Source organism: Hesperophylax consimilis, chromosome 30 (assembly GCF_061612785.1).
Source record: "Hesperophylax consimilis isolate HC1 chromosome 30, BYU_Hcon_1.0, whole genome shotgun sequence".
Taxonomy (NCBI): Eukaryota; Metazoa; Arthropoda; class Insecta; order Trichoptera; family Limnephilidae; genus Hesperophylax; species Hesperophylax consimilis.
The window spans coordinates 9,971,570-9,984,715 of record NC_142865.1 but is presented as its reverse complement, the minus strand read 5'-3'; positions in this window follow the sequence as shown (position 1 = coordinate 9,984,715).

The following is a 13,146-nucleotide window of genomic DNA, read 5'->3' as shown; positions in this document are numbered from 1 at the left end:
CCCTGTATTGTGAATGTGTTTTGTGCTGCTTCTTGGTAAGTGATTGGTCATGCGTTCACCAAATTCCAACAAACACCATTTAATTTCGTATCATTTTAATTCATTTACAGTAGGTACACAAGTCATGTTCATCTAAAGCTGTAATTCGGATGCAATTTTGGATGCAACATTTTGGTACATTAAGTTACAATATACAGATACTCTTACTCTTACCTCGCTAAACTGCATCAAGTGCAGTCACAGCCGTTGTGCATATAGATGAATAAATCTGTCGTAGGTTGAAATAACCAGATCCTGCATAGAAAAGTAAGGCTTGCCAAAGTAAGGCAACGATTTGCAGTGCAAATGTGGAACTTTTCGGCGCACGGTCTAAATGTTGCAAAAATTGGTGAGGTGAGTAAATTTTAACGGTGACTGAATAAAACATCAAAATGATAATTCATCACATCTTTAAAAAGTTATATAAAGTCATGGAAAGTGAACTACCAACTATCCCCAACCATACGTAGAAGATGAAAACTACTTTTTAGTATAAACATTTTTTAAATACTTGTGCTTTCTATTAGAGCATATCACTCCGAATGGAGCTAGTTAGTTAAACATCTCGAACCACTTTCGTTCTGTCTCATAATAAAGTGTTAAAACTTGTGATCAGAATATACATTCATTGACTTGGAAACGGTGGTCATTCTTTTATTGGGCACTAGCTGACGTGCACCCGGCTTTGCTCGGAGACTTATAACTAGTCATTATTTTAAGGTGGAAATAATATTGTTATATTGTAATATGTTTTTATTCCGATCGTGCACCTTTCTTCCATGGGCGTCTTCGACCTCTTTAACCATTTACTTCCAAGTCAATCTCTCCCTCAGACATCCTCATTTTTTTGTACCATTCACTTCACTTAAATAACTACATTATGTCGACTTTAATTGACTGTTAGACAACTACATTATGTCTACTTTAATTCACTGTTAGACAACTACACTATGTCGACTTTAATTCACTGTTAGACAACTACATTATGTCGACTTTGATTGAATGTTAGACAACTACATTATGTCGACTTTAATTCACTGTTAGACAACTACATTATGTCGACTTTAATTGACTGTTAGACAACTAGATTATGTCTACTTTAATTCACTGTTAGACAACTACATTATGTCGACTTTAATTCACTGTTAGACAACTACATTATGTCGACTTTAATTGACTGTTAGACAACTAGATTATGTCTACTTTAATTCACTGTTAGACAACTACATTATGTCGACTTTAATTCACTGTTAGACAACTACATTATGTCGACTTTAATTGACTGTTAGACAACTAGATTATGTCTACTTTAATTCACTGTTAGACAACTACATTATGTCGACTTTAATTCAACACCGTATCTCATCCCAGTATTGAGATAATACGTTAAGTCGTTCTCAAGCGTGTCCGACTTTTCTACCATTCAAATCACTGTCTAAACACTCCTGACACTAATAAGAACAAACTTTGAATTTTTCAGCAGAATCGGATTGATGATATAAGAACACGAACGGGACAAACAAAGAAGCATTAATATTTTTATGCATAAATTTTTTCCGATTTTGCAAATTAATTAATGATGTTAAGTTTGCAAAGTTTCTTGTCATTCATTAAAAATATTATATACTGCATCTAATTTAATTAACTTTCATGCTACCTCAGCTAACAAAGTTCAAGAGGTCAATATGTAGTTGAGTTGGGAGGCGGATATAGGTACCCCCACCCCGGAAACCATTTTTTTTTCATTATTAGTAATAACTTTTTTAATACGGTTTTTGCGTGCTTTTCACTTGGCAAGTGGCAAATATATAATTATAATATTATAGTGTGTATATAATTGTATTTATATAAATTAATTTGATAAATACACTGTTACTTTTTTTTATTTTTTTGTTCAGCTTTATAATATTTTTTTTTACACGTGTTTTCCGATATCTGTCTCACTAGGATATACCTGTGTCGAGACAGACGTATTGGATAGAAAAAGAGTATTAACTTTTGAGTATTTATTATTATTTTTTAATGATAAACTAATGTTTATAAGACAAGGTTTTATACATAGCATAAAGGATAACAAATTATAAGCAATACAAATTGAATTGACTAATTATTTGTTATCCTTTATGCTATGCATAAAACCTTGTCTTAGGAACATAAGTTTATCATTAAAATATAATAATATTTGACAAGTCAAAAATATTTCACCAATAAATGAAGATATTATATGTCTCGACGCCATCTAGTGAGAAATTTAGCACTAACAAAGCTTTTACTACAAAAATAAAGTTGGTTGTTTACAGGTGGAAAAAATATAATAAGCAGTAATTGTTGATTGAGGTACTAGTACATATTGAATCATTTGGCGGGTTGGAAATAACCAGACATAGCTCAGTGGTTTCAGAGCACCTAACCGGACATCAGAAGGCACGGGTTCAATTCCCGTTGGCGGCATTTATTTTTACTCGGGAGATATTTTCAATTTGTATTAATTATTGCTTAATTAGTTGTTAAAAAATATACATTATAAAGTTGTAGTTATACATTTTAAACCGTGAAGACAAAATAGAAAGTGTAGGTTATCCTACAGGGATAACAATATTATAAATGTATATGGAAAAGTTAACATAAAATAGTTAATTAAATAATAAATTGAAGTTAATATAAGCCGTATATCCTAAGATAACATATATAAAAATATTTCATTACATTAAATGACAGAGGTCAATCAGCATACAGTTGGAGTACATACTTATAAAGGGGTTTTTATAAAATACTATCTGTATAATGAGGAAATCTATAATAAAACACTGTTAAAGTAGTAATAGCTCCGGACATTTTCCGCTAGTTGATATTTTGGTGAACTTGTCGAATTCCGCTGCATTTAAACGCTCTATTAAAACGACACTCAATTTCAACTTAAGGCGATGCACTACGTAGTGTAATATTTTGAATCGAGCCGCTATCAATAACACGCCTTACGAAGATGGCGATAAGGCTTAAATTCCCGCGTAACACCATCCGCCTGTTTTGATTTATGCAAGAAAAAAACAGGCCAAAAAGTGCCTTTTATTTTATTTTGTGGATGTTCAGGCACAAATATTTAAATTTTTTTCGATCATTTTATAAATAACTTAATTTTCCACATCATACAATAAAACCATAACCGAAAATGGGTTCGAAAGTAGGAGATTTTGAACTGTTTGAGTGCCAATCGTCGATTTTCGTCGATTCGTGTTTTAACGAAGATTGCCGATCGTCGATTTCCGTCGATTGTGTCAGTCGTGTTCTGATTCGCGCGTACGTCTGTACGTAAAATTCTCATTTTTTCGAAACGCCTGGACTTCGGGATCCTCCCCCGCGTGATTCTAAACCAATATTCTTTAATAAATCACCGAAAAAATCATCGAAATCCTTGAAAATTCAAAGAATTTATGGGGTTTTAAAAAAATATATAGTTTCATAAAAAATAATGTTTTTTTGGTGGCATTTTACAAGCAACTGTATGAATTTTTTTGGCACTCAAACGGTAGCAGTTTTCATAGGCCTATACATTATTTTTTTCTGGGCTTATAAAAAGACTTATCTAAAAAGTACTCGAATATTTCAAAGGCCAAGATGTATTCTACTCGCAGTATTTAATTAAATATCTAATTGAGACAACTACACTGAGAATTTTTTCATGTCTATAACATTTTAAATAACAGAATAAAACGTGTTTTTTATAATTTTCGGAGCTGACTTTGCGATTTTTTTCTATGGAGGGAATTTCATATAATTAACGTTTTGGCATAACAAATGTACAGATATTATCTTCAAAAATTTTTTTTTGGAACTTAAAAACTTAAAGAGTTAACGAGAAACTTGCTATAAATCGGTAGAAATTGGGTCTGCGGGGCCTTAAGGGGAACGGTTGCGCAAAATTTTTCATGCAAAATTTAAATTAGGATTTGATGCCAAATACCCAACAATTCTGAATAATTATTTTTTTAATAAAAGGGTGTTTCAAATTATAAAGTACCTATGGGCAGTTAAAGAAATCGATTTTTCACGATTTTAGAGCCAAGTTTTGCAAATTATTTGTGATTTAAATGATGCTACTAAAAAAAATATCTTGCATTTTTTTACTATGAAAATTAAATTAAATATAAAATATGAATTATCAAAAATATCTATTTTGATGGGCGTAAATTTTATTTTCAAACGTTGAAACTCAAATTAGTCGGATATACATTTTGAATACCGAGATCCCACCGATCCATACATTTGTATTGGGGTCTGCAAACAGCGCAAACGGTAAATGTCTATTTCGTAAGGATAATCCCTAGCAACTCCGGGTACACGTCATCTAGTTTTAGTAATATTACGAAGTAGTGAGAAGGCCAGCAACACCTTTCAGAGTAATCGAAAGTGAAACGTAACAGAACGAGAAGAGAGAGATGGCGATCAGAAAGCGGAAGTTGCGAATACGTTGGTACCTAGATCGGAAGGAGGATATACGGTAGTGCTTATAAATATAGCTCTGTTGTAACCTCTCACAAGAGACACGTGTTACAGAAAGTAAAGTTAGTACGCTGTTCTCAGTGGAAAGCATAAATATTCGCTTTGTTGTGCACGTATTACTTCCATTTCGAATTAGTTTTCAAATGACTTTAAGACGTACCTGTCATACAGCACTAATCTACACGTTTATCAAAATACAAATGCAGCAGTAATATCATACCTTCAATAATATTTGCCTAAACTTTGATATTTGATACCATCGATATTTTTTTGCACTCACGACCACATTTAAAAAGAGCATTGTGGCAATGATAATATATATACTGTTCAACGCGCATAAATATCGTTTGACTTATATATTCTCATACCTACAAACACACTCACACATACACGCAACCTTTATCTCTTAATAAAAAATTACAAGGAATCACTTAGATTGTACTGTTTTGTTTCTATAAATAAATAAAAAATTAAATTACACTGTAGAAGACACTTTCAGAATCCCCCTGTTCATCATCAACCATCATTTAGAATCCAAAAGATGCTAGAATGGCTTAAGAGGAAGCTACAAGCCGAAAATGTGTGTATTCTTGATATACCTTATGTAGTAGGTAATAGGCATTAAAATCCTTTGACAAACTGAGTTTTTCGTTCGATTTAAAGCACAAAACATGTTTTTTTTTTTTTTGTAAATAGATTTATAAGAAAGCAAAAAAGTTAATCTAGTGAAACTGTCACAAATAATCTTAGCTATAATACCGTATTTTTTAAGTTATTTCCTTTATGCGTTCATACATTTCTATTAAAAAAATATTTTTTTTAGTAGTTTGCATTTATATATTTTCTTTGCTCAAGCGAAGCGATAGGAACACCTTCAATTTATCTAAAGCATATTTTTTTGTATTCATAATGTACACCAATTCGTTATAAAGATTAATCAAAATAGTGATTTGGTATTAAGCATCGCCTTGGCTTTAGGTGAAAATAAGTTGCAAGCTTAAAAGAGTTGAGTGGATCTTTTTTATGGATGTTTCTTGATATTTTTTATATTTGTGGGTATTTGAGGATATTTTTTTTCCATTAGGATAACGTAATTTGTGCAAAAATTTGATAATAAGATATCAGTTTTTGAATATTTGTTAGCAATATCTTTATCTGTTTGGACCGATTTTTTGTCCATTTGTTACTGCCGAAAAAAAAAAACAAAAATGCCAACAAAACACACTCTACGATTTTTTTTTTAAATTTTGAGTAAAGTTTCTTTCTTTACGGTGGTTTTAGTTGAATAATTATACTATTTTTTTATTTAAACAACATTATATTATTTTAATAATATAGATATCTCATCAACATTCTCTTAGATAATGTTTTGTGTATCTATGCGCGGTCGTGTAGAAAAAAAATGAAAAGCCTCTGACATTTTGTAGATTGCGCAGAAAATATTTTCGCATTACATTCGATTCCAAATTAATTCGCCTCTTTCAAGGATTTTGATTTTATGGATTCTTTCGTAATCCTCTAACTAGCTAAGACTTATAGCAATACCCTTTGATGTTTCTAACTTACTAGTACTGCGGCTCATTTGGCCTTATTACTATTACCGTCTGATGGTTGTATTTACTTGACTGATTTTATGTTACATTAATGTATTTTAAGAGGAAAAATTCTTAACTGGATAAAAATCCTCATTTTTTTGAAGGTACGATTTCAAAATGAAATACTGTTTTAGAAAGCAGATCAAAGACTCTTAAGATTTCAGTACTGGGTGTATAAATCGACATACTCGTATATAAACTTCATATTCTTATATCTTTGGTGTAAACTGTAATTACCACAAGGATAAACGCGGCACTCGTTATATTCTACGTATTCATAGATTGGGTTAGTAAATTTATTTTATTTTAATATGCATTTTGCAATGTATTGCTGTACAATATTAATACAAATTGGACTGAATCATCTGTACTATATTGTATTTGTATGCCTTTCTCGAAAGAATTGACTTTTTATACGTACAACACTATTTAATCATATTTATATTGCGTATATTCGGGCGCAAACAAATAATTTGTCTTAATATTGTAAAGCGTACTTTGGTGAGCGTCGCGTTTAAGGCGAAGCTTAATGCCAAATCACTATTTTGATTAATCTTTATAACGAATTGGTGTACATTATGAATACCAAAAAAATATGCTTTACATAAATTGAAGGTTTTCCTATCGCTTCGCTTGAGTAGAATACAAATAAAAAATAAATTACTCAATAAAAAATATAAATGTAATAAACTAAAAAAAAATTTTTTCAATAGAAATGTATGAACGCGTAAAGGAAACAACTTTAAAAAATGAAGTATTATAGCTAAGATTATCTGTGACAGTTTCACTTGATTAACTTTTTTGCTTTCTTATAAAATTATTTAGAAATAAAATAAAAACCAGTTTTTTGCTTGAAATCGAACGTTTTTAGACTCCGTTTGTCAAGAGATTTTAATGCATATTACATACAATATAAGGTATATCAAGAATATACACATTTTTGGCTTGTAGCTTCCTCTTAACCTTAATTACATGAAAGTAAAAAAAAATATTGTCACTAATAAATATATGAAAATTTGCAAACTTTGTCAAAATATTTTTGAAATTTTAAATATTATTCAAAGAATTATTTTAAACATTACAAAAATTACAATGATTAGTGTAATTTTTTGTAAACAAACTGGAAGCGGGTTATTCTCCTTTTCTAACACTTTTTAAATGATATATCTCACAGTAATACAAAATAAGATAGCATAACTTTTAAAAGTCCTTGTCAGGCTGCGAGATATATCTCCCGAAAAGACTCTATGATTGTTTGTTGTCTGTGAGGAATATCTCCCAAAATTGCCCAAGGGGTTAACCCAATATTAGAAAGCCTATCATTAAAGTTTGATTTTATAAATACAACATTTATAAATACTGTCTGTAATCTTTCTTCACTAGAGTAAATCGTGTTTTGGATCAATTATTGTTAATGGGCCCTGTCAATAAACGAGATTAAAATGGTAATTCGTAAATTAACTGACACAATTTTCTTTAATTACAAACAATTGTATTAATCGGATATTTCAAAGCGTATTTATGTTATTTGTCAAAATTAAAAACTTATGATTAACGTGTGATTTATTAAGAGAAAGCAACTTGTTTGAGACAATCTAAAATACAGGGTTTTCCAATAAGAGGTGTTATTTTGATGTTCAATCGTAAAAGATCAATGGTTTCGTTGCTTGTGTGGCATGTAGCGCCGTCTTGTTGAAAGTAAACGTTGTTCAGATCAATACCATCCAATTCCAGCCATAAAAAATCATTAATCATCTCTCGATAGCGCAATCCATTCACCGTAACTGTTGCTCCAGCTTCATTTTTGAAAAAGTAAGGTCCAATGACTCCGCCTGACCATAAACCGCACCAAACAGTCACACGTTGAGGATAGAGAGGCTTTTCAACAATAATTCTTGGGTTTTCCGAGCCCCAGGTGCGACTATTTTGCTTGTTGACGAAGCCACCGAGGTTGAAATGGGCCTCATCACTCAAGATGATTTGCATTTGATTCACTCAAGTGAATCTTAATAATTTCAATGCGATGTTGAAGCGTGTATCGTTCCATTTTTATTAATGGCGTAGTTTCTTCTTGTCAAATGTCAAAAAATAACAGCTTCAAAAGTAATATCTACCGAAATAGCGGGCTATTCAAAATAACACCTCTTATTGGAAAACCCTTTAGACAAATTATAAACAAACGCGCAATTAGCCAATGTGGATATAAGCCGGGTTGGCACTATTTAGCTGCATTTGGAGCAGTCCACTCCTGGCGTTGTTTTGCAAAGGAACCGAGGCGCCAAGGAACCAAGGCTCTGATAATACCTAACACCTAATATACATATAACGCCGTTGAGGTTTTTTACTAGCGCCAGGAGGCGTTTGTCTTAGGGTCAGCCCTGCTTGAAAAATCTCAGGTCCAAAAAAATATCAAATTAATTTCGTCGTCTAAGCGTGCGTTAGATAGTCCTGCATTAAATCTTTTTCACATTTTTGTGAAAAATTTAGACAAACGATAAAGTACGTACCTCTATACTTAAGGCGAAGCTTAATGCTAAATAACTATTTTGATTAATCTTTACAACGAATTGATGTACATTGTGAATACCAAAAAATTGCTTTACATAAAATGAAGGTTTTCCTATCGTTTCGCTTGAGTAGAATACAAAGAAAACAATAAATTACTCAATAAAAAATAAAAAGGTAAACTGCTAAAAAAAATATTTTTTCAATAGAAATATATGAACGCATAAAGGAAACAACTTTAAAAAAATACAGTACTATAGCTAAGATTATCTGTGACAGTTTCACTTGATTAACTTTTTTGCTTTCTTATAAAATTATTTACAAAATAAATAAAAACCAGTTTTGTGCTTGAAATCGAACGTTTCTAGACTCCGTTTGTCAAGCGATTTTGATGACTATTACCTACAATATAAGTTATACCAAGAATATACACATTTTTGGCTTGTAGCTTCCTCTTAATATATAAAAATCACATGTCACTGTGTTCGTACACGCTAATCTCGGAAACCACCCAACCGATTTCAATGAAATTTTTTGAGTGTGTATGGTGGTTCCAGCTTGAAATACAGGATAGTTTTGGACCCGATAGGTGGCGCTGTTGTCGAGATATATTTTTTTCAGATTTCTAATCCAAAAATACATACAACCACAAATTTTAACTTCCCTTCATTTTTAATACGATTTAGGATTTTTTTAATAGCAAAACGAGTCGTAATTCATTCTTGTATTCAGTTGTCTAAGCTTTCAATGGATGGCGGTAGAAACTAATCAATTTACATCTGTATTACGCACATTGAGAAAATACCAAACATCGTTTCATTTTCAGTGCTGATTTAAATGTTTCCCTAAAAATGCAAGGATGTTTGAGTGTAGTATTTTCTCTATACGTGTATATTTTTCTGGTTTATGGACTTTACTGGAAACACTTGGAGCGTATTTTAACTTTTTTTATTTTGAGTCACAAAACATGCTTTTTATAATATCAACGTTGACAATAACAATTTATTGATAACGGTCCCGACCCTTGTACAAATAAACACTGTTTACTGTAATAAATTTCTGAAGAAAAGAACACTTTTTTACTGGGAACAGTTCCTTTATAGATTAAAAATACTAATCCATTGACACTTATTGACAGATTCGGACATACACAATGAAAAAGAAGCAACTGTTTATCGACATGGTTAGAGCTCTAGAACGTTAGTGCAGATTCACCCCATTTCTAATAATCAATTATTCAAACAATCCATAGATGGCGACTGTATCCAGAATTATTAAAAACTTATCATTTACAAAATTAAACAATACGCGTAATACAATTGTCAATACATAGAAGACGGTATGTGGCAGAAAAACTTCTGCCCGAGTACACTGGCATATTTAATAAACACATTACTACTTATGATAAATTAAACATATATTTTTTTAAATTGGAAATGATTTCTCAAGAATCAAGGATTCAGATTATCCCGTATTTTTTACGGTACTGCGCTAGGTAGTATGGTAAATACTCTCGAAACGTTGATTTGGCTTTGGCCTTGTTTAGTGGTCAGATCTGAATATCCAGATATTTTCCGACCTTCCTAGCCCCATCTCCTTCCCCTCTCCACTACCTCCAGCCTTACAACTTAACCTAACTATTGGGAATGCTATAGAACCACTGGCGCCAGGCAGGTTGGACTGTCATGTCGTATTAACAGAAAAAATATCTGTTTATCGAGCCTGTAAAATTTTATTGGTACCAAAGTCAAAAATCAACTACTATATTTCAAAATCCAACAGTTCTTCAATAGCGCCACCTATGAAAGTATACATTAAATTATTTTGATTAAAATACTAAATTACTCAATAGTATAAAATAAATCCGCTTATGTCTGTCTATGCGCTTTGTTCTTCTAAACTACGCATTGGATTTTGATATGGTTTTCACTATCATTTAGAGAATTTCTTCTGGAAGGTTAACATATATAATACATACATATTATATTTATAGAAAGTAGAGAAAAGTTGATGTTTTATAATCAAGACGTAAAAATATATTTTTGGGCACTAGGTACATTGCTAACCCTGGTTAAACCTCATGAGATATATCAAAATAATGTAGTACGGAATTGTATATCTTAAAAAGGCTTACAGAAAAGTTTGAGATGGTATATATCTCCTAAGAATAACCCCAAACAACGCCGGGTACACGTCAGCTCGTATGAATATAATTATTTGTTACAAATATAATATTATTTGTAGTCAATTTTGTAAATAACCCTAAAATTCAATGAAAAATTTCTACAGTTACTAGTATTTTTTAAAGTAAACACATTTTCACTGATAACTGATAAATACAGGGTTTTCCAATAAGAGGTGTTATTTTGAATAGCCCGCTATTTCGGTAGATGTTACTTTTGAAGCTGTCATTTTTTAACATTTGACAAGTAGAAACTACGCCAATAATAAAAATGGAACGATACACGCTTCAACAACGCATTGAAATTATTAAAATTCACTTGAGTTAATCAAATGCAAATCATCTTGAGTAATGAGGCCCATTTCCACCTCGGTGGCTTCGTCAACAAGCAGAATTGTCGCATCTGGGGCTCGGAAAACCCAAAAGTCATTGTTGAAAAGCCTCTTTATCCTCAACGTGTGACTCTTTGGTGCGGTTTATGGTCCGGCGGAGTCATTGGACCTTACTTTTTCGAAAATGAGGCTGGAGCAACAGTTACGGTGGATGGATTGCGCTATCGAGAGATGATTAATGATTTTTTATGGCCGAAATTGGATGGTATTGATCTGGACAACGTTTACTTTCAACAAGACGGCGCTACGTGCCACACAAGCAATGAAACCATTGATCTTTTACGATTGAATATCAAAATAATACCTCTTATTGGAAAACCCTATATTATCAAAATTTCCTGTTAAAGCACCATCTGTGGTAATGCAATGAAAACTGTAAGGTGGTAATAGCTTCGGAGATTTTACGCTAGTTGATTTTTTGATGAACTTGTCGAATTCCGCTGCATTTAAAGGCTCTATTAAAACAACACTCGATTTAATAATGATATCTAATTTAGGCAACTATTTAAGGCCCCGTAGTAAGCGTTTAAAGATGGTTCGAAAGGGAGATATGTAAATAATATTAGAGGGAGTGCGATAATATTGAAAAGCGATAACAATTAAGCGAAAATGGTGAAATAGAGCAATAATCTCTCAACATATGGTTTAGTTGTATTTAAAGATACACTGTGATTTTTTCCATGTCCATTACATATTAAATAACAGAACGAAACGTGTTTTAATTCATTTTCGGAGCTTACTTTGTGATTTATTTTCTATCGAGAGAATTTTATATATTTAACGTTTCGGCGTAACAAATGTATAGATATTATCTTGAAAAAATATTTTTTTTGTAACTTAAACTAGAAACTTGTTATTGTATTATTTTTGGATCAATTAGATACCATTAGTGCCACTTGTGAAGGTTAGGTTAAAGTATTTATGGAAGGTTCTCGCCTCTGCTATTTGTTTGTATTTAAATCACGTCGGCAAGGACAATTCCTGTATTGCTGACTTTTGAATTTGAAGTTTGTCAACTGTCTTTGTCATATAAAAGGTAAGGTTTAATTAAAAACTCTCTCTCGCTCAAAAACAACCAAAGGTTTCATCTTTCCTAAAGAATCACAGGAACTGGCCTGTATCTAGAGTATTTTACTGTAAAAAGTGCCTAGTCATATCATGTGAAAGTGTATATTCATTGTGAATAAAATAATTCAGTTTGCTCTCATCAATAACGGAGTTTAAATAAAAGGACCGTAATTTATAACAGTTACAAATCTATAAAAATCTGGTATGCGATGGCTTAAATATTCCTTCTATTCTCTCGTTTTACTATGCTGTTATCATTTTGTCTATTACTCTTTTTATATAGAGTATGTAGTGGGACCTATATATATTTATATAAATATATGTAATGTTACATTTAAATCATGTTTATATATGTTATGTTATCGATGTTCTATCTATATAAATAATAATGTAAATGTTCGTTTGTTCAAAATCTTAAATCTCCTAAAGTTCTTCATCGATTGCTTTGAAATTTTGACACAAAGTTGCATTCGAATACGCGTGTGTTTTTATATACTTACATTATATAGATTTCAGCTTTAACAGGTAAAAACATGTTTAAAAAACATCGCCATCTGTTGGACGTAAAAACAACTATTGCTAACAAAAACGCTATTGTTTCTCTATCTGCACAAATAGACTGAGCCACAGTAAGGCGTGGCGGGGTAGAGCTAGTAATAAATCAAATTTAAAGCAGCCTTCCAAAATAAAACTTTTTTTCAATGCTGTAATAATTTTTCCACGCGCTTTTTAGTTACATTCCTAAAAAGGCGATGCACTACGTAGTAATGCAAAATCATGTTTTGGTTTGAAAATTTGGTCGCCTAGAAATGTTTCAGATGCTTTAATTAAATACTGCGAGTAGAATACATCTTGGCCTTTGAAA